This window comes from Pelophylax lessonae (assembly GCF_965119305.1).
Source record: "Pelophylax lessonae genome assembly, chromosome: 13".
NCBI lineage: Eukaryota > Metazoa > Chordata > Amphibia > Anura > Ranidae > Pelophylax > Pelophylax lessonae.
Window position 1 is genome coordinate 144,335,854 of NC_138780.1, and position 19,680 is coordinate 144,355,533.

Consider the following 19,680-nt stretch of genomic DNA (forward strand, 5'->3'; position numbering starts at 1 on the left):
ACAATTTTTAGGAACTTAAGACCCAGCTGCTTTTGTTAGTCTTTAAATTCATCATGTAGTAGATTGTCACCAACACCCGATTAGCGGCTGTTGATGTAATACACTATATTGTGTTTGTATCATTTTGTATTTGTAATTTTGTATTGTTTCTTTATAGGTTCCTTTTTTGGTCTTCATGTGGCTCACTGATCGTTTCCCCTTGCATGGCGCCTATGTGTATAGAGTTGCCCCTTCTGGTGTTTGGAGGATGCTCCATGGCCGTGGCTGGTCCAATGGGCGGGTGCGCGCTGTCAGGAGAGGGGGCGGTTTTCTTACACGGGCGGTTCTCCGCCCGTGGTCCCCGCCTCCTCTGGCTGTTCCGGATGTGGAGCTCATCTCCACTAATGTCCGAGATTAGCAATGCGCGTGCGCAGGGATCTGCGCATGCGCATTTTGACAGCGGGTCCGGACGTCATTTCCGGTCCCTGCGGATTGGTTGGCGCCCGGATTGTGGCGCGAATAAAGGCTGGGACTCGGCGTCTTAGGTGTTCTAGGCGGCCATCATTTGTATGCGGTTGGGATATCAGGTAGAGATTCTCTTATGCACACCCACTGGTCTTTTTCTAAAATAGAATGTGACTGGTATGTTTTACCCTCTATTTACTATTGGTGTTGCCCTTTTTTCTTGTACAATTTTTTCTCATAGTATAGTCTTTCCATATTGAAGCTGACAGTGTTCCACCCTGGATCATCTCCAGTATTGGGAATCTTTTGAGGATCTCATGAACTTCCTCCATATTAGCATTTGTATATGCTCTATGATTACCCTCCCATCCGCCCTCTTTGGCCCCTCTATGTCATTTTGGACTATTCTCGTGGTATGTTAACCCTTGGACATAATTTCTTACTTATATGTATTGTTGTGCTAGACTGTGCCACTAGATTTGGGGCATTACTATTACAACTTCTAACTTTAATTATATATTCCTCTCCTTAGGTCAGGGTTTTTAAGCACCATGTTACCCTGTTATAATATGGCCCTTCCTTATTTTTAAACAAAGCGTCAGAGGACTAAGGGACACTATGAGGTATATGTTCCATTTTATATCGATACGGTGATTACTCTCCTTTATAAGCACCTTTACCTTCCTTTACTAGTCCTTCTTTCTTTCTTCTGGGCCACCGCACTCGCCCAGGGGACCTGTATATGGCTGGGCGCACACCTCTAATCACCTACCTTTTCCAACTAGGCCTCTTTTGGCACTGTAGGGGATATATGCATGGGTACTTGCCACACGGGTTGCTATTAGTGAGCTGGTATAGTACAATATGTATCATTGAATTTTGTACCATTTACGCTGTTTTCTTTTTCTTCTTTTTTTCTGTGTTTGTTGTATTGTCTCATATTAGATATGTTTGACTATTTACGCACAAAAAACTTCTGAAGAAGCGGTCTCAATACCGCAAAACATGTAAAGTATTTCAGATGGACATGGACCCTTTGCACCTACTTACCAGAGTTTCTGGTTCTGCTGATATAATATGTATTTCTCCATGTCCCTCTTGTCTATAAACGATATGATATCATACCTTATGTTCTCTGATAGGTTTATTATCCTGTTTGTTGTCTTTTAAAGATATGTTTTGTTATGATGTAATAAATAAATTCTTGTTTTTTAAAAAAACTTTATGAATCTGTCTTTACCCATATTGTATGACACCATTAAAGTCCCATATGTTGCCCCTCCCCTCATATGTGTTTTTGGAGCCTCCTTTATGGCTGGTACATTAACCCACTGCCTGTTGGGTCTATGAGCGTTTCCCATTTCCGGTTGGGTTAATATTTATGCCATTGCCCCATGGTGACTCCTCTAAACACATTTTTTTGTAATTTTTAGGAACTTTTTTTTGTGTGATTGAGCATGACCCAGAACCATCATATTCAGATTGGCCAAATACATAGTCGTACAAAGTAGTCTATCATACAAGTCACGCTGAATTCGCGCAAAGTCGCGCTAACAAGTCGCCCCTTATTAGGCGACTTTCTGGTCGCGGCAGTGTGAATGGGGTCTTAAAGAATTTGTCACAGCCATGACTTTAATGTGCTGCCTGCATGCAGCACCCAGTGGCTCATGCCACATAAACGCACAGGCTACAGGCCTCAGCACCATTTCTGAATGATCACAGAAGCGTCTCAAACTTCTTTCAACAAAAAACCCGAAAGCAGTATACACAAGACTTAATTAACACTCAGATGATTTACATTCCATTTATCACATGATCCTTAAAATAATTAAATTCCTCTTAAAAGCATATTTAAACCCAAGAACAAACGTTTTGATATTTTGATATATACAGCTTACTAAACCTTAGTCCCTATTCACATATCCAGGCCACAAGAGGGTGGTAAAATAGGTGATAGAGGATCTGGGCCAGCACAGACAGTATATTGACACTCCTAGAAGAGGAGAGGGCTGTGACGTGTAAAAACGGAATGGGTTGTGCCAGGGAACTGACTTTCTTTAGGCTACGTTCACATGTGGGCGCAGCGGATCACGGGCAGAATCACCGCGATTCTGCCTGCCATCCGGAAATCATTGCAAATCGTGGGTCGCCTGTGCAAAGCCCGTGATTTGCAATGGCACCCCAAACACTGTGCAATGTTGCCGCGTAATATCGCGCAAACATAATCGCGGGACGCATGACGCCCAAAAAAGGTACAAGAGCTTCTTTTGTGCGTCATGCGTCCCGCGATTCTGTCTGCGCGATGTTACCGTGATTCGGCAGGCGGAAATCGCTGCAACATCGCACAGCGTTTGGGGTGCCATTGCAAATCACGGGCATCGCACAGGCGTCCCGCGATTTGCAATGATTGCCGGATCGTGGGCAGAATCGCGGTGATTCTGCCCGTGATCTGCTGCGCCCACATGTGAACGTAGCCTTAAAGCGGTTGTAAACCTAAAAAAAGAAAACCTGCAAGACAAAGGCATAATGAGCTAGCATGCATCGCATACTAGCTCATTATGAATTACTTACCTTAGAACGAAGCCCCAACACGGACCCCCGGACACCGCTGTGGGAGCTGACATGATCCCTCGGCGTCTCTTCCGGGTTCGGGGGCTCCGGCGCTGTGATTGGCCGGAGCCGCGATGACATGCGCGGGAGTCATTTTCCGGCAAGCTCCCGGCAAGGAAAGCTGAAGGTCCACCGGACCTTCAGAGCGCATGCGCCGCTCGCGTGAGCGGTTGCATGCAGTGCAAATAACCGTGCCGGTTTAGGAGATAGTAATTGTACTCCAGGTAAGCCTTATTATAGGCTTACCTGTAGTTAAAAGTGGAAAAAAGCACTATACTACCGCTTTAAGGGTTTACATTTTACAGCTAGTTCGGGGGCACTTTGCAAGTGAATAAAAAATAATTTATAGAAATTAAAAATAATGCAGATAAGCATACAAACTGCTTAATTTTTCAGTGCTTGTACCTTTTTTTTTTTTTTTTTTTTTTTTTTTAGTTTGGGGACAGGGTCTCTCTAAAGGCATAAAATCTGGGCAAATATGCATGTGTTGTAGATATGTAGTGCATCTGTGTACTTTTATTTTACCCTGGCATACGCTTTAACAAAGGAGTTAGTGAGTGAAAGTGTCAAATTTAGGTTGGCCATACACTGCTTGATTTTTCTTGCTCAGACCTATGGGGGTGAACAAGAAAAATAAATTGATCCATGCTAACAGCTGATGGCTATTGTATTCAGACAACCCGGACACCCACAGCAAAGCACTCACTCGGTGGTTGGGCAGGAGAAGGCGAGGGGGGAGCACAATGGTTGCATGCGACTCTGCAGCCTCAGGAGCTGGAACCAGAGGGTCCATCGTTGGGGTGCTGGAAGCATAGCAGTGGTTATCCTCCCGATACCCAGAAAAAAATGTAAACTGTGGCATGTACCTCGTTGGATTTAATACTTTCTTATCCAGCACATTGTACAAAAATGTGAGTTTTGCATTACATTATTGACTCAAGCTGAGGTAACACTGTACATTCCCCTTAAGAATAACGAATGTGAACTGTTACGTTATTTTATTCTTTTATCCTTTCTGTATTTACTAGTGAGGAGTTTACTTGCATGCTGTGACTCAGAGGCCAGTCACCTGAATAACTGGTGTACTGTGTCACTGTTAGAGGTTGCTAGGTGTTCAGTTTACAATCACTAAGGGAACGCAATGCCGCACAAAAGTTTCTGACACCAAAAGCTAAAAGTTGCCAATGCGATAAAAAAGAGAAAGTTTTATTTGAAAGCATTATAGATATACGACTTGGAAAGAAATGTCTACAAGGTATGACTTTTAAAACATCTAACTTTTTTATCTGCCTGTTGTTAAAAAAAACTGAATTATGCGGAAGACCGTTTTTCCGTTTTTTTTATGCCTTTTTATTAGATGAACAAGTTTTTTTTATGAAAAGAAGCAGATATTGATTTGAATTCCCTTTTTTTTTTTAACAGGAAATCTGAAGGTTGTGATGCAAATGAGAAGAAAAGTTCCTGTTGTTTGGCAGGTAAATACTAAGTCAATTTATATGTTTATAGATCTCGTATAATCCCAGTGGATCTATTATTTCCCTGGCTGGGGATTTCCTAACCTGTTGCATCTGCACTGTCATTGTAAGTTGTTTTGGTGTCTTGCTCTGTAGACGTCTGTGCCAGGAAAATATTGCCGATATAGCGTGTTATTTTTGTAATGGCATATAGATGTGAGTATGTGTTTGTATACTGTATATGTATGTATTTTTGCAAGTTTTTTTTTTTTTTATTCCTCGAGAGTACACAAAAAATATGAAAAAAGACCTATATTCTCAAAAGTGACACATCTGCTATACACAAAAGGTACCCATTTTATTTTAAAAGTGAATGCATCAATTACAGTTGAATAAATGATATTTTAGGGCACACAAGTACCGTCTGCTAACAAGCAGTTTGTTTGAGAAAATGCCTCAATAGAACAGAGAGACCCTGAATCAACAAATGTTGTGGCACTAATGCGCTTTTATGCTGTAGCTTTTCATTCAATGCAACTTTGCTCAATGCTTATTTGTATTGAGCTAATCTGCTTGATAAAGATTTTATATATTGGACGTTTAAACCATAAAAGTATTACATTTAGTATGATAAATATAGCACATGTCTAATGCACATACACACACACTCGACCCATTTATTCCTATAGTTAGCCCATCCTTATAATGACCTGAACCATCCAGAGGAGTATGGCGTATTTACTATTGATAGATTGATATCATTTTTTTTATGCCGATACCAATACCGATATTTTTGTCATTGGATATCGGTATTGGCTGATATTTTCGGACATTAAAAAAAAAAAATATATATATAAATATATATATAAATATATATTTTCATGTCTACAGGTACTGTGGCGGAGGGATCTGGGGGACCCCAAACCCCTCCTGCACTTAAAAGCATTCAAAACGCCAAGTTTGGCTGTTTTGAATGCTGCAAGTTTCTACACTACCGGGTACTCGGTGCCGAATTAAAAAAAAAGGAGACCCGGTCAGAGCAGAATGCGGCTTTGATCGTGTCTTCTCTTCGGCGGCCTTGCAAGTAGGATGCCCAGGTCTCCTGGTGGGACGGGAGACCTGGGCGAACCGCGGAAGGCGGCGGGAGGGGGGGGGGACTTCCCCTCCTGCTCCTTGGAATGACAGCCGAGCAGCTTCTCAGCCGCATCGGTTGTCATTTCAAGACAGCCGACCATCGGCTATGGACGCCGGTCCTGGGGTGATGCCTCTAGCTGCAGGCATCACTTTCCCGAAATATTGGCAATATCGGTAAATCCAAAGGCCGATTCCGATACATCGGGGAAAGTGCATATTGGCCACTGATATATCGGTGTTGCCGATAATCGGCCGATCACTATTATTTACGCACTAAGCATAGGGCCTCGTCATGATGTCTTTTACAAATAGGCTCAGTGGCGGCTGGTGCTCCATGGGCCGGGGGGGGGGGGCCAGATGGACCGCACCATACCCCCCGGACCACACCAGGCCTGTGCACCATACCCCCCCCCCCCCAGGACCACAGCAGGACAGAGGACAGGACCCCCCCCTTCCCCACTCACTCACCCTGCCTGGATATCTGCAGCAGCAGGTAGCGGCGGCTTTGGCTTCGTCCTCCTGTCTTCTGCGTCTCCTCCCTCCTCCTCAATGCCCAATGGCATGGCTTCTTCTTTAGGCCAATCGGGAAACAGGTCTCAAGACCCGCTTCCTGATTGGCCAGGAGGAGGATCTGTGTGACAATAGCAAATTTTCATTCACTATTGTCACACAACTGGGTGGGCTCGGGGCGCAGTGCTCTGTGCCCCAAGACCACCTTTTTTTTAGCCTATTAGAGCCTCTGGCTCTAATCACATTGCTAAAAAAAAAAGCCCCATTGAAGTCCATGCGTCCGGCACCCCACATGTAGATTAGGGGGCAGGACACATGGATAGGGGGGGCGGCGCCCCTGTGCCCCCAATGCACCAGCCGCCACTGAATAGGCTGCTGCACGCAATGAAGAGCTCTGGAGCAGAGGTAAAGGTAAGTATTTTAGTATATTTGCACTGCTGGGGGGATATTTAACTTATCTAAAATAAAATTGTTCTTTTAAGTGTTTGTAAAGTCAAACTCTCCATTTTTACTTTTTTTTGGATTCCATGGGAAAAGTGAGGAAGTGCTAAAACCCTGTCAGATTTTTATTGCTGTTTGTGTCCCCTGATAGGGAGATTCTCCTTCTCTGTTTATCCTGGTGCCAATTGCCTCTGGTATAAAAAGTGATGGGAAATCAGAGCTTTGTAACAGGTCAGGACTCGGTTAGAGAAAATCTTCCAAAGGGGACGCTGACAACTGCCTAATAGGGGACTTCCTTTGAGTTTTGAGTGCTTTACCTGTTGTGCCTCTGGGACAGAAAGTGAAGATAATCCTAAACGATGGGACGCAAATGGTAAATTAAAGTGATTCTAAAGCTAAGTTTAAAAAAATTGCAAACATGTTCTACTTACCTGATCTTTGCGATGGCTTTGCACAGAGCAGCCCCGATCCTCTAATTTTTTGGGTCCTGGCACTCGGCTGCTCTCCCCTGCCGATTACCCCCAATAGCAAGCCTCTTGGTATGAGAGCACTGGAGCAGGCTCGCTCCCGAACTGCACTCATGTGAATAGGCAATGTTTATTTACATTGCCCCACCCCTTGCTCTCTCCTCATTGGCTCACTGGCTGTGAGTAACAGCAGCAGGAGCCAATGAGGAGAGAGAGGGCCTGGGGAGCCACTGTCTCTCATGCACATCGCTGGATCGAGATGTTGCTCAGGTAAATATAAGGGGATGACCTGCACAGAAAGTTTTTTAATAGAAATACATTGAGGTGAAAACCTGCCTTTAGAACCACTTTAAAGTGATAATAGTCTTGTTTTTTTCGTTTAAAAATAACAAACATGTCATACCTAGCTGCTCTGTGTAATGGTTTTCTGGCTTTCCTGCAGAGTGCTCCCATTCAGACATGGAGCTGCGGCTCAGCCCCACCCCTTCTCTTTCCTCATTGGCTTACTGTCTTTGACAGCAGCGGGAGCCACTGTTGCTCACTGCTGTGTCTCAGCATTTGATGAGGGAGAGTCCCGGATAACAGAGGCTCTCGTGCAATATCGCTGTATCGAGATGGGTTCAGGTAAGTATTGGGGGGGTGACGTGGGCTGCTGCACACAGAAGGATTTATTATCTTAATGCATTAAGATAAAAAAAAACTTCTGCCTTTAGAACCACTTTAAAGTGGTATACCGCTGGCCTTTAGAACCACTTTACCGCTGGCCTTTAGAACCACTTTAAAGCGGTAAACCGCTTGATTTTCTTTTAATCTTTTTTTTTTTTACACCCTGAAAGGTAAAGGCATACTAGCACATTATGTTTAACTAACCTTAAAAGGAAACACTCCCACGCCAATATCTGAGAAGTACAGCGGGCTCCCATCTTCACCTGTCTTGCTCCCGGGTTCACGGACTCCGGCTCTGTGACTGGCCAGAGCCACAATGACGTCACATGCGGGCGGGAGCCTCCGATTATGGCACAGGACTCGGATGGAATGGCACGGCTGGCCGTTCCTTCAGAGCGCATGCATCAGTGATGTAAATGGTGCATGTTTGGGAGATATTTACACTACCTGTAGGTAAGCCTTATTATAGGCTTACCTATAGGTAGAAGTAATGTGTGGAGCTTTACTTCCAATTTAAGGACCCATGTAAACTATTGCATTGTGTTGCTGAACCCTTCATTTTGAATGGCGCCCCAGTCAAGACAACGCAAATGCATTGCAGTGCATTTGTTTTTGCCTTGGCAGGCCATTATTTAAAAAAAATAAATCTAAACAGGCCTTAAAGATCCAACAAGCATCTAAGAGTATATACAAAGTGAAAACATGTTCAGCAACATTCAGCAATGGATAACACCCCGGTCAGGTTTTTTGAAAAAAATTCTCTGTCCTGTTTAAAAGCTTTTCATTCAATTCCTATTCTGTAGATGTAACAGAAAGTGAGAGCAACTCTCTCCAAAGTGAGGTAAATCCCCTCTTACACAGTTGGAACATTGTACCCATTGGATGATTTCCCTGCTATTGCTGTTCTGGTGGCAACTCCAAAACCAGGACAAATAGAGACAAATGGAGAGAGTAAAGCTCCCTGGCAGGGACACAGGTAGCAATAAAAAACCTGACAGGATTTCTATTCCTTACAAAATTATAAAGTTTTACCTTCAGATACACTTTATAGTGATTGTAAAGGCAGAATGTTTTTTTTTTTTTTTTCCTAATACATTCTTTCTGTGTGCATCAGCCCCACTAATGCTTACCTTAGGTCGCTCTAAATCCAACAATGTAGCACAAGGGACTTGGCTGTCCAGGACTCCCCTCCTCATTTGCTGAGAAGGGCTCCCTCTTCTTTCAAGTGAGCCAATGAGGAGAGAAAGAGGGCAGGCCAGGCCATGGCTCTGTGTCTGAATGGACACAGGGAGCTGCAGATCAGCTCAGGTGCCCCCATAGCAAGCTGCTTGCTATGGAGGCACTCAACAGGAGGGAGGAGCCAAGAGAGCTGAAGAGGACCCCAGAAGAGGAGGATCTGGGCTGCTTTGTGCAAAACCAACTGTACAGAGCAGGTAAGTATAACATGTTTGTTATTTTTAACGTAAAAAAAAACAAAAAAACGAGACTTTAATATCACTTTAACTACTCCCTTACTTAAGCTAAAAAATGTTTGGGCTTTACATGCACGTTATATTTCAGGCCTGAGATCAAGGCTTGCAAAGTTTCATGTGTTGGTAGTGATTCCCTGGTCTTGAAGGTTCATAAATATTGCTTTAGGGACCGAGCCTTTGTCTGTTCATTCTAATTATGCATTTCTATTGTTTTAAGTGTCTGGATTATTTCCAGTGTGTCCATCCTAGCATTATGTGAGCAAAATAATGGAGGTTTCTAAAAGCCTGCAATCACACCTGGGCAGGTTGTATTCCTGATGATTTTGAAGCGTTTTATCTGCAGGCATATTACAGGCGTTTTTGCAAATGTACAGTATCAAGCTTCAGGAGTTGGGCTGCCCAAGGGGAGGAGAGCAGTTCTATGGTAGAAGAGGAATTCTTCAGATGTGAATATGTGCATATTATAGGCATTTGCATTGAAGCCTGTGGGATCAAAGACGCCTGAATACGCTTAACAAAAGGCTCATGTTCTCTTTTGGGCATAGAGTGTGGGGCAACTGAGCGTACAGGTGTGAACAGACACCATAACAATGGGATTCTGCATAGTATGGCGTAGTCAGGTGTAGGGAAACAAGCAGAAAAAACACTCAAGTGTGAATGGGGCTTATCCTTTCCAGTGAGTGGTCTGGGTTTTTTTCTCTTCAGTACTGTGTTAGTGTGTGTGTGTATAGCTACACTCACATACAAGGACATTGCTAGGATTGTAAAAGACCTTAAAGTGGAGCTCCACCCAAAGGGGGAAGCTCCACTTGTTCGCACATTCCCCCTCTCCACTGCCACATTTAGCACTTTTTGGCATATTTAACACCCGATCCCACTTCCAGGTAAGATTGTTGATCGGGGATCTACGACATTTCTAGACCCCCTCCTTCCCCACGCTGCCTTCTGGGTCACACACAGGTCCCAGAAGAAGGCGGGGCAATCAGTAGCTGCTGACTTTTTTTTTTTTTTTTTTTTTTTTACAGACTGGAGCTCCTCTTTAACAAATAGAAGAGGGTACCAGATCAGTATAAGCAAGATAAAAACTGTAATTTTATTAATTATGACTTATATGTGAACAAGTGGTCTCGATGGACTGGTGGGCAATTGCAGGCACAGACCAGGAATCGATGTGGGGAGAGCCTGCGGCATTCGGGGCTCTGACACACACCACTGCAGCTGAGTGCACATGCAGACAGAATGAGAGAGGAGGTAGGCCGCAACGTGTTTCCAAGGCCCCGCCTCCTTCGTTAGCGATGTCTGCAATTGCCCCCCAGTCCATCGATACCACTACTTTCAGCTAAGCAACTATACCAGCCCTGTGTGCAGTTTACAGCTTGTTTACATGTAAGTGATACTTAATAAATTACACTTTTTATCTTGCTTATACTGATCTGGTGCCCTCTTCTATTTGTTACATGTCTTTGAGGGGATCCCAAAACCGAGTGTGCTCTCACGCTCTGGCCCTCCCCACATGTCTTGGGCAGCATACATGGCATTGGGGATATCTAACTTGGATGCTTGGGGATTTTGATGAAAGAGCAGGACTTCACTTTTTTGCACCATATCTTTGGTATTGCACACACACATAATTATTGTCATAGTAAGTCAGCTCATTCTTACACTTTTTATTATTTCCAATGTATTTTCATTTTTTTATTCACTTTCATTAAGTTGAGTTTGGTTGTTTTTTTCACTTTTTTCACGGTTCTCATGCTCTTATTTTCACTATATTTTTTGAATACCTTTATTTCTTTTATTCAATTCATTAGTTGCTACTATTGATTTTTTGCCATCTAGTACCACTTATGGCCACTCATACACCTATATATACCTATCTTTACAGTGACTGGTTTACATTCTGGGCTGTTGTCAACCTGAATTTAGGTACATGGATATATATCTCCATAGCACTAGTTCTGCTCTTCACATGATCCCTTTGCCCTTGGTAAATTAAACTAATGTGATTGCTGTGACCAGTCACAGTGATCACACTTTTAAACAAAGGCTGCATGTTGCACCTTTTTCTCCCAGAACGATCAGTTGTGAGAGTAAACAGAGTGTTTCCTACAGTGTCACCAGACCAATGCCATTAACAGTTGCCACCACACTAGTCCCAGTTTCACCAGACCAATGTAAGCCAGCAACAGTAATTCTGATCACTACCACACCAGTCTGCAGTGTTGCCAGACCAGTTTAAGCCATCAACAGTTTTCCTGATCACTGCCACACCACAAATATCACCAACAATGTTGCTGATTGTTAACCAGTACAGTGTCATCAGAGCCAGTGCAGCCAGCAACAGTGTTCCTGATCACTGCCACATCAGTACAGTGTTTTTGCCACTGCCTGTACTGACCTTGGCATGTTTATTTACCATGTTTCTGCCTGCTGCCTGGACTAATCCTTTGTCTGTTTACTGACCATGTCTCTGCCTATTGCCTGAACTGACCCATCTGCACGTCCCACTGACTATGTTCCTGCAAGACACCAGTCCCAATCATCCCCAGTGAGCAACTGCACTGTTAAAAGCACAGCTACTTTTTCAGTCTCCTGTACCTCCTGGCCTGTGAACATGGCATTCCTGAGGGCAGCCACCTACCAGTAGGTTAGGCTTGCTTGGCGTATAAGAATGAGGACTGCTATAGGTGATACTACATTTAGCTATATTCCCTGACTACTTGTACAGAGGCAACCAATAAAGTACACTGTTTTTGATACAATTAGTTTATTTTTGTGAAGCATAAGATGCAATGTCGAGTACACAATCAGTTCATACATTGAAAAAGTCTCACACATGTGGTATCCTCATACTTAGGAGGAGTAGCAGAATGTGTTTTGGGGTGAAACTCTAACTATGCCAATGCTGTGTGTGAAAAATGTCCTATTCAATTTACAACTTTGGCTCCTCTGTGCAAAAAGGTCTCACATATGTGGTATTTCTGTACTCGGGAGGAGTAGCATAATGTGTTTTGGGGTGTAATTCTAAAGATGCCCATACTGCATGTTAGGAATATCTTATTAATTGACAACTCTGTGTAAAAAAAAAATCTTTCTTCATTTATCAAAACTATGTGACAATAAATGAAATATTCAAAAGGCTCACCATGCCTCTTATAAAATACTTTTGGATGTTTGCCTCCAAAATGTGATAGGTACTCAGGAAATTGGATCCGTAATTTGTGCCCCTTGCAAGCCTGAAATTGTGTCTTGGATTTTGGGTCCCTCAATGCTGCTAGGCTTTGAAAAAGTTGTCACATGTGGTATCTCCATACTCAGGAAGAGGAGCAAAAATGTGTTTCTCAGCATCCAGGATTTTTTCTGCCAAAATGCCAGTGAACGTGGAAGCACTGGCTAATGGTTTTTTTTCTGCCTCTAAAAGCCTATGGGTTGATTTACTAAAACTTCAAAGTGCAAAACCTGCTGCAGCTGTGGATGGTAACTAATCGGCTGATAACTTCAGCGTGTTCAATTAGGTTTGACAAAAAACCTGGAAGCCGATTGGTTTTTATGCCGAACTGCACCAGATTTTGCACTCTTCAGTTTTAGTAAATCAACCCCCATGTTTGCATGGACACATAGGCTAACAGAAAGGGGGGTTTTAGAGGCAGGAAAAAAAAAGTCTGATGCCCCTAGAAGCACAAAAACAAGAATGTCCAGTGTGCATGATTTCCATTGTCCTGGGGCTCCAAACATGCGATTAGACCAGGGCTTGACAAACCCCAGGTGCCAGGTCACATTGGCGACTAGAATTTGTGGCCTGGCGCCTGAGCTACACTTTCGGCACATGTTTTGTACCATGCGGCCTCTGCCCGTGGGTGCATGGACTAAGATGCTGCTCCGGCCAGTAATTAGGGCCACGGCTTTGCGGCCTGCTGTAGGGAAACGCTGATATCGGGGAACTGGCACCCTCTTGTGGTGGCTGGGGCTGCAACAAGCAGTCACTGGCGGCGCTGAGTGTTTCCCTACCTGTTCTCACTGCCTGACCATCTCTTTCCCAAGAAAAGAGGTTGAAGATGTTGAGGGCTTGATCTGGTGCCCTGTCCTTACCAGTGAGTAGACAGGGAGTGTGGGGCAGCTGGTCGGAACAGCCTCAGTTCCATTTACAATCTCACAAAGATGGAAACAGTATTTTTATTTTCCATTAAAATACATTTTTTTTTCATTCTCTCCCTGTCTTGTCACATAGCCGAAGGCCTCTTTTACAAGGGCTGTCTGATCAGGTCTGCTTGTCAGTTTTTCAGGTGGACCTGATCGGACCCTCTAGTCTCCTCCTATGGAGACCAGATGTCCACTGACAAACGCCGCCATCTGATCGTCTGCCAAAAACAGACTGATGGTGGTCCTACGTTCCATCCATTTCCATCCAACTGCCCCATAGAGGAAAGCGGGACTGTGTCCATGTTCACTCTGCATAGGGCAGCAGACAAAACCTGTCTTCTGCCTGCTCAGCAGGGATTAGCGAAGAAATCCCAGCTGAGCAAGCGGATTCCGCTTAGCGGAAGTGCCCGTGTGAAAGGGGCCTAACGCGGCATTAGTTACTGGATCACTGGATCTCCTATCGCTTCCACCTTGCTGCACTGTCCTTCCCTAGTGAGCCACTGCCCATCACACAATCTAGCCAAGTACACATGGGCCAAATGCCAGGCAACATCAGCAGGTTCATTAAAAACTGGCCGCCATTCGGCCCGTGTGTATAGCAGCCGGTCGGACAGAAGCCATCCATTCAGGATGCGCAGAAAAAAACCTGGCTCCTAACTTTTTTAGCTGGCTCCTAGATTCCAAGCAAATTTGTTAAGCCCTGGATTAGACACCTAATTTATGCCTCTTGAAAGGTTGAAGGTGCTCCCTGGATTTTGGGTCCCGTATTATGGCTAGTCTGCAAAAAAGTCACATGTGGTATCCCTATTCTTGGGAGGAATAGCAGAATGTGTTTTGGGGTTTAATCCTAAGTAATAAATTGACCACTGAAAAAAAAAAAAATCTACATATACAGTATCTCACAAAAGTGAGGTACACCCCTCACATTTTTGTAAATATTTTATTATATCTTTTCATGTGACAACATTGAAGAAATTACACTTTGCTACAATGTAAAGTAGTGAGTGTACAGCTTGTATAACAGTGTAAATTTGCTGTCCCCTCAAAATAACTCAACACACAGTCATTAATGTCACTAATGAAGATTGCCAAGACCCTGAAACTGAGCTGCAGCATGGTGGCCAAGACCATACAGTGGTTTAACAGGACAGGTTCCACTCAGAACAGGCGTCGCCATTGTCGACCAAAAAAGTTGAGTGCACATGCTCATATCCAGAGGTTGCCTTTGGGAAATAGACGTATGAGTGCTGCCAGCATTGCTGCAGAGGTTGAAATGGGGGGACGGGGGGTCAGCCTGTCAGTGCTCAGACCATACACTGCACATTGCATCAAATTGATCTGCATGGCTGTCGTCCCAGAAGGAAGCCTCTTCTAATGATGATGCACAAGAATGCCCGAAAACAGTTTGCTGAAAACAAGCAGACTAAGGACACAGATTACTGAAGACATGTCCTGTGGTCTGATGAGACCAAGATAAACTTATTTGGTTCAGATGGTGTCAAACATGTGTGGCGGCAACCAGGTGAGGAGTACAAAGGCAAGTGTGTCTTGCCTACAGTCTAGCATGGTCTGGGGTAGCATGAGTGCTGCTGGCACAGGGGAGTTACGGTTCATTAAGGGAACCATGAATGCCCACATGTACTGTGACAAACTAAAGCTGAGCATGATCCTCTCCCAACGGAGACTGGGCCACAGGGCAGTATTCCAACATAACGACCCAAAACACACCTCCAAGATGACCACTACCTTGCTAAAGAAGTTAAGGGTAAAGGTGATGGACTGGCCAAGCATGTCTCCAGACTTAAACCCTATTGAGCATTTGTGGGGGATCCTCAAACAGAAGGTGGAGGAACGCAAGGTCTCTAACATCCACCAGCTCTGTGATTTCGTCATGAAGGAGTGGAAGAGGACTCCAGTGGCATCTTGTGAAGCTCTGATGAACTCCATGCCTAAGAGGGTTAAGGTAGTGCTGGAAAGTAATGGTGGCAACACAAAATATTGAGACTTTTGATCCAATTTGGACATTGTCACTTAGGGTGCACGACTTTACATTGTAGCAAAGTGTAATTTCTTCAGTGTTGTCACATGAAAAGATATAATAAAATATTTACAAAAACGTGAGGGGTGTACTCACTTTTGTGAGATACTGTATATATATCAAAAGTGAGTGTACAGCTTGTATAACAGTGTACATTTGCTGTCCCCTCACAATAACTAAACACACAGCCATTAATGTCTAAAACGCTGGCAACAAAAGTGAGTGCACCCCTAAGTGAAAATGTCCAAATTGGGCCAAAAGTGTCAATATTTTGTGTGGCCACCATTATTTTCCAGCACTGCCTTAACCCTCTTGGGCATCGAGTTCATCAGAACTTCATAGGTTGCCACTGGAGTCCTCTTCCACTCCTCCATGATGATATCACTGAGCTGGTGGATGTTAGAGACCTTGCGCTCCTCCACCATTCCCTTTGAGGATGCCCCACAGATGCTGAAAAGGGTTTAGAACTGGAGACATGCTTGGCCTGTCCTTCACCGTTAACCTCAGCTTCTTTAGCAAGGCAGTGGTCATCCTTGAGTTGTGTTTGGGGTCATTATCGTGTTGGAATACTACCCTACGGCCCAGTCTCTGAAGGGGGGATCATGCTCTCAATGAACTGTAGCTCATAAGCATAAAAAGTGCCGCGCAAATCATAAATTAATCCAAGATAAAATATATCAAGAATAAAAAGAGTCCATATAAAAGTATTAAGCCCCAAAAGTTCCTCTCAAAAAGTCTATTGATGATAGCTGTAGTCCTCAGAGGGTGCTGGAAGAAATCCACTAGCAGTGACACTCCCTTCACCTGAAAGCACTCAATTGTGCTCACCTCATTTTAAGACCCCTGTAGTACCAGTGGGTCAAACAGGCTTAGGTCAGAATCACAGGATCTCCTAGGTCCTCCACTTGACACCAGCGGTGTAATAAGCCTTGATAATAATATGAGAACCTCCACTCGCCTGATGGGTTATCCGCACACCAAACAGTTGAAAAATGAGAGTGAAAAGATCTAAGTGCATACCATTTAAAATCTCACATTTATTGTTAGGTAAAACACTTACAAGAGGTAGATCTGTTTCCAGCATATAAACATGTTCCAGCATGTAAGAGTACAGCGTACAGCCGAAGCCTCCAGCCGTTGCGAGAGCCGTTCGGCAAACAAGATAGCAGTGGGTGATGTCAAAATTGCAAGCTCCACCTCCCGTACGCATTTCGTCCTGTGGGACTTCGTCAGCGGGGGTGGAGCCAACTAGTCACCCATACGTATAAATAGCATAACCGCTGCCATAGGAACCGTTCAGGATCCGGCACAATACAACCAGAGACTGGGCCTTTAAGACCGACATCTAGTGGCCAGAAATCAGTACTGGGCATAGACACCAGATCAATGCCTGAAAAGTTACTCCCAAACAGAAGTAAAAATAACAATTCCCTACTGTTAATATGGCCACATTTGTAGATAAAAAAAGGAACAACCCTAAGTCAAAATAAAAGAAGCCATAAAAATGTTATAAACTGACATGGGCACACACGCTACTATCTCTTATTTTAAATTATACAGACAAACATTAAAACACCATATATAGGAGGAATATTCTAAAATACCATAAGAATTCCTAGTATTCCTGGAGCATATATGAAACAACATAATATTATCTATCCGAGTTTAACAGTTTAAATCGAACTGAACATTCAAACCTGCTGGGTTAAAAACCTTAGTCTCGTATATCTAATAGTATTCCCTTTGACTTAGATGCCTGATGAAGTGGCCTCCCCTCCACTGTCTACTCACTTTTTCAACACCCCAAAATTGCAGACCCATGGGATCTCTGTTGTTAAAAAGCCTAAAGTGTTTGAATACATTATGCGACCTAAGGCCTTTTTTAATATTATTGATATGTTTGCCAATGCATACATGTAAGGCCCTGGAGGTTCTACCCACATATTGAAGGCCGCAATCACACTCCAGCATGTACACAACCACCTGAGTCTGGCATGTGATCAACTCCTTAATCTAATATCAGGGTATATGTGTAAAGGGTTGGTCTATGGCGCTACCTATTTAAGGGGGATTGTGTGCACCTCTTTTTATAAAACAATTTTATTATGTTTAACCACTTGCCGACTGCTTAACGTCTATCTACATCGGCAGTCAGCCCCTCACAGGCAAAGTGGCGTAGATCTACGTCGCTAGCCTGTGAGGCTCTAGGGAGCGTGCGCGCTCCCGCTCGCTCACGGACCCCCCCGTGCCTGTGAGCGGCGGACCCGATGTCCGCCGTTCACTCGCGATCGTCGGTTACACCGGGAGAAAGGCAGGAGGCTAATGTAAACAAAGCCGCCTGTCAATCTCCCTTGTGTAACAGCACAGATCATACGGTCCTGCTATGTAGGACCGTAGATCTCTGCTGTTACATCACAAGCCACATCCAATCACAGTTAGAAGCACGCCCCTAGGGACACACTTAACCCCTCCTTCTCAAATAAAGTTAACCCCTTCCCTGCCAGTGTAATTTTTACAGTAACAGTGCATATGTATAGCACTGATTACTGTAGTAATGTCACTGGTACCCCCAAAAGTGTCAAAAATGTCAGTCAAGGGTCCGATCTGTCTGTCGCAACGTCGCAGTCCCGCAAAAAAAATTGCAGATCGCCGCCATTACTCGTTAAAAAAAAACGATAAAAATTACAAAAATCTTTCCCTTAGTAAGTAAACGCAATTACTTTTGCGCAAACCAATCAAAATACGCTTTTTGCAATTTTTTTTTTTTTACCAAACGTATGAAGCAGAAAACAAATTGGCCTAAAATGTTAAAAAATTTAGATTTTTTACATTTTTTTGGGGGAATTTCATATAAAAAAATGTGAAAAATATTGTTATTTTTGCAAAATTGTCGCTCTTTTTTTGTTTATAGCGCATGATCAAAAAATCACACAGGTGATCAAATACCAAAAGAAAGCTCTGTTTGTGCGAAAAAAGGACGTCAATTTCATTTGGGTACAGCGTCGCACGACCGCGCAATTGTCCGTTAAAGTCACGCAGTGCCGAATCGCAAAATAGGCCCTGGTCAGGAAGGGGGTAAAATCTTACGGGGCTTAAGTGGTTAAATCAACTGATAGATGTTGCCCATGTAGTGATGTGTCTCATAAAGTGCTGTAGTGCATATATAATTATAAATAATGGCAACTTAAACTCACAATTTCAAATAAATAATTGTGTATAACTTATTATAGGAAGTGCCAGTGCTATCCGTGCTGTGGTTAGTGCCAGAAAATAAATAAATAAATATTTAAATAATTACCAAACATAAACCGCAAGTGCAAACTACAATGCCACCTATGGATATGTTTCAACTGATTATTGCAAAGTGCCAGTGTTATTCGTGCCGTAATTGGTACCAGAAAATACAAAGGAAATATTTCCTGCCTGAGTTATATACACTGACCACCAGGGGGGCTGGAAATAGCAATCCCTGGTGTGTCTTTTTGTGCAAAACTCAAAAAGTGCAAGAAAGTGACATTGCAATAAATATATAAATAATGTCTTTTAAGGTGCTTAGTTCAGTCCCATCTGGCAGCTTATTGTGATGGTAAGAAACAGTCCAATAAATCCTTAGTGCTGTATCAATAAAATTCTGTGCAGGTGGAACACTGTATCCGTGTCTTCTGTGCATTCACCCGTGATCCCCACTATGAGTGAGGCTCACCAGATTGCCCACCCCTTTCAACAGGGATACAGGCGTTTGTAGGGTACTGTCTTGTCCGTCTCCTGTAGTTCCAATTGTGGGCCGGTAACTGGTAGGGCCTGGTGATGCTCAAATCCTCAGCTGCTTCCGGTAACACAACTCAAAACACGTAGTGCCTGCTGACGTCACCGACCCGGAAGCTTCCACATGCCGCGGGGAATCCTGGGAACTGTAGCCCGAAACATTGCACGGAATTTCATTGATACAGTGCTAAGGATTTATTGGACTGTTTCTTACCATCACAATAAGCTGCCAGATGGGACTGAACTAAGCACCTTAAAAGACATTATTTATATATTTATTGCAATGTCACTTTCTTGCACTTTTTGAGTTATGCACAAAAAGACACACCAGGGATTGCTATTTACAGCCCCCCTCGTGGTCAGTGTATATAACACAGGCAGGAAATATTTCCTTTGTACTTTCTGGTACCAATTACGGCACAAATAACACTGGCACTTTACAATAATCAATTGCACATATCCATAGGTGGCATTGTAGTTTGCACTTGTGGTTTATGATTGGTAATTATTTAAATATTTATTTATTTTCTGGCACTAAC

General features: G+C 43.5%; 1 protein-coding gene across 1 annotated transcript in view; it reads left to right on the top strand.

Moving 5' to 3' along the window:
• PCNX4 (pecanex 4) overlaps nucleotides 1-19,680 on the top strand; it is a 140,401-nt gene that overhangs the window by 16,483 nt on the left and 104,238 nt on the right. Inside the window, exon 2 of the mRNA XM_082275719.1 lies at nucleotides 4,477-4,529. The gene's annotated coding sequence lies outside the window, so the exon portion shown is untranslated. The remainder of the gene's footprint in view (nucleotides 1-4,476; nucleotides 4,530-19,680) is intronic.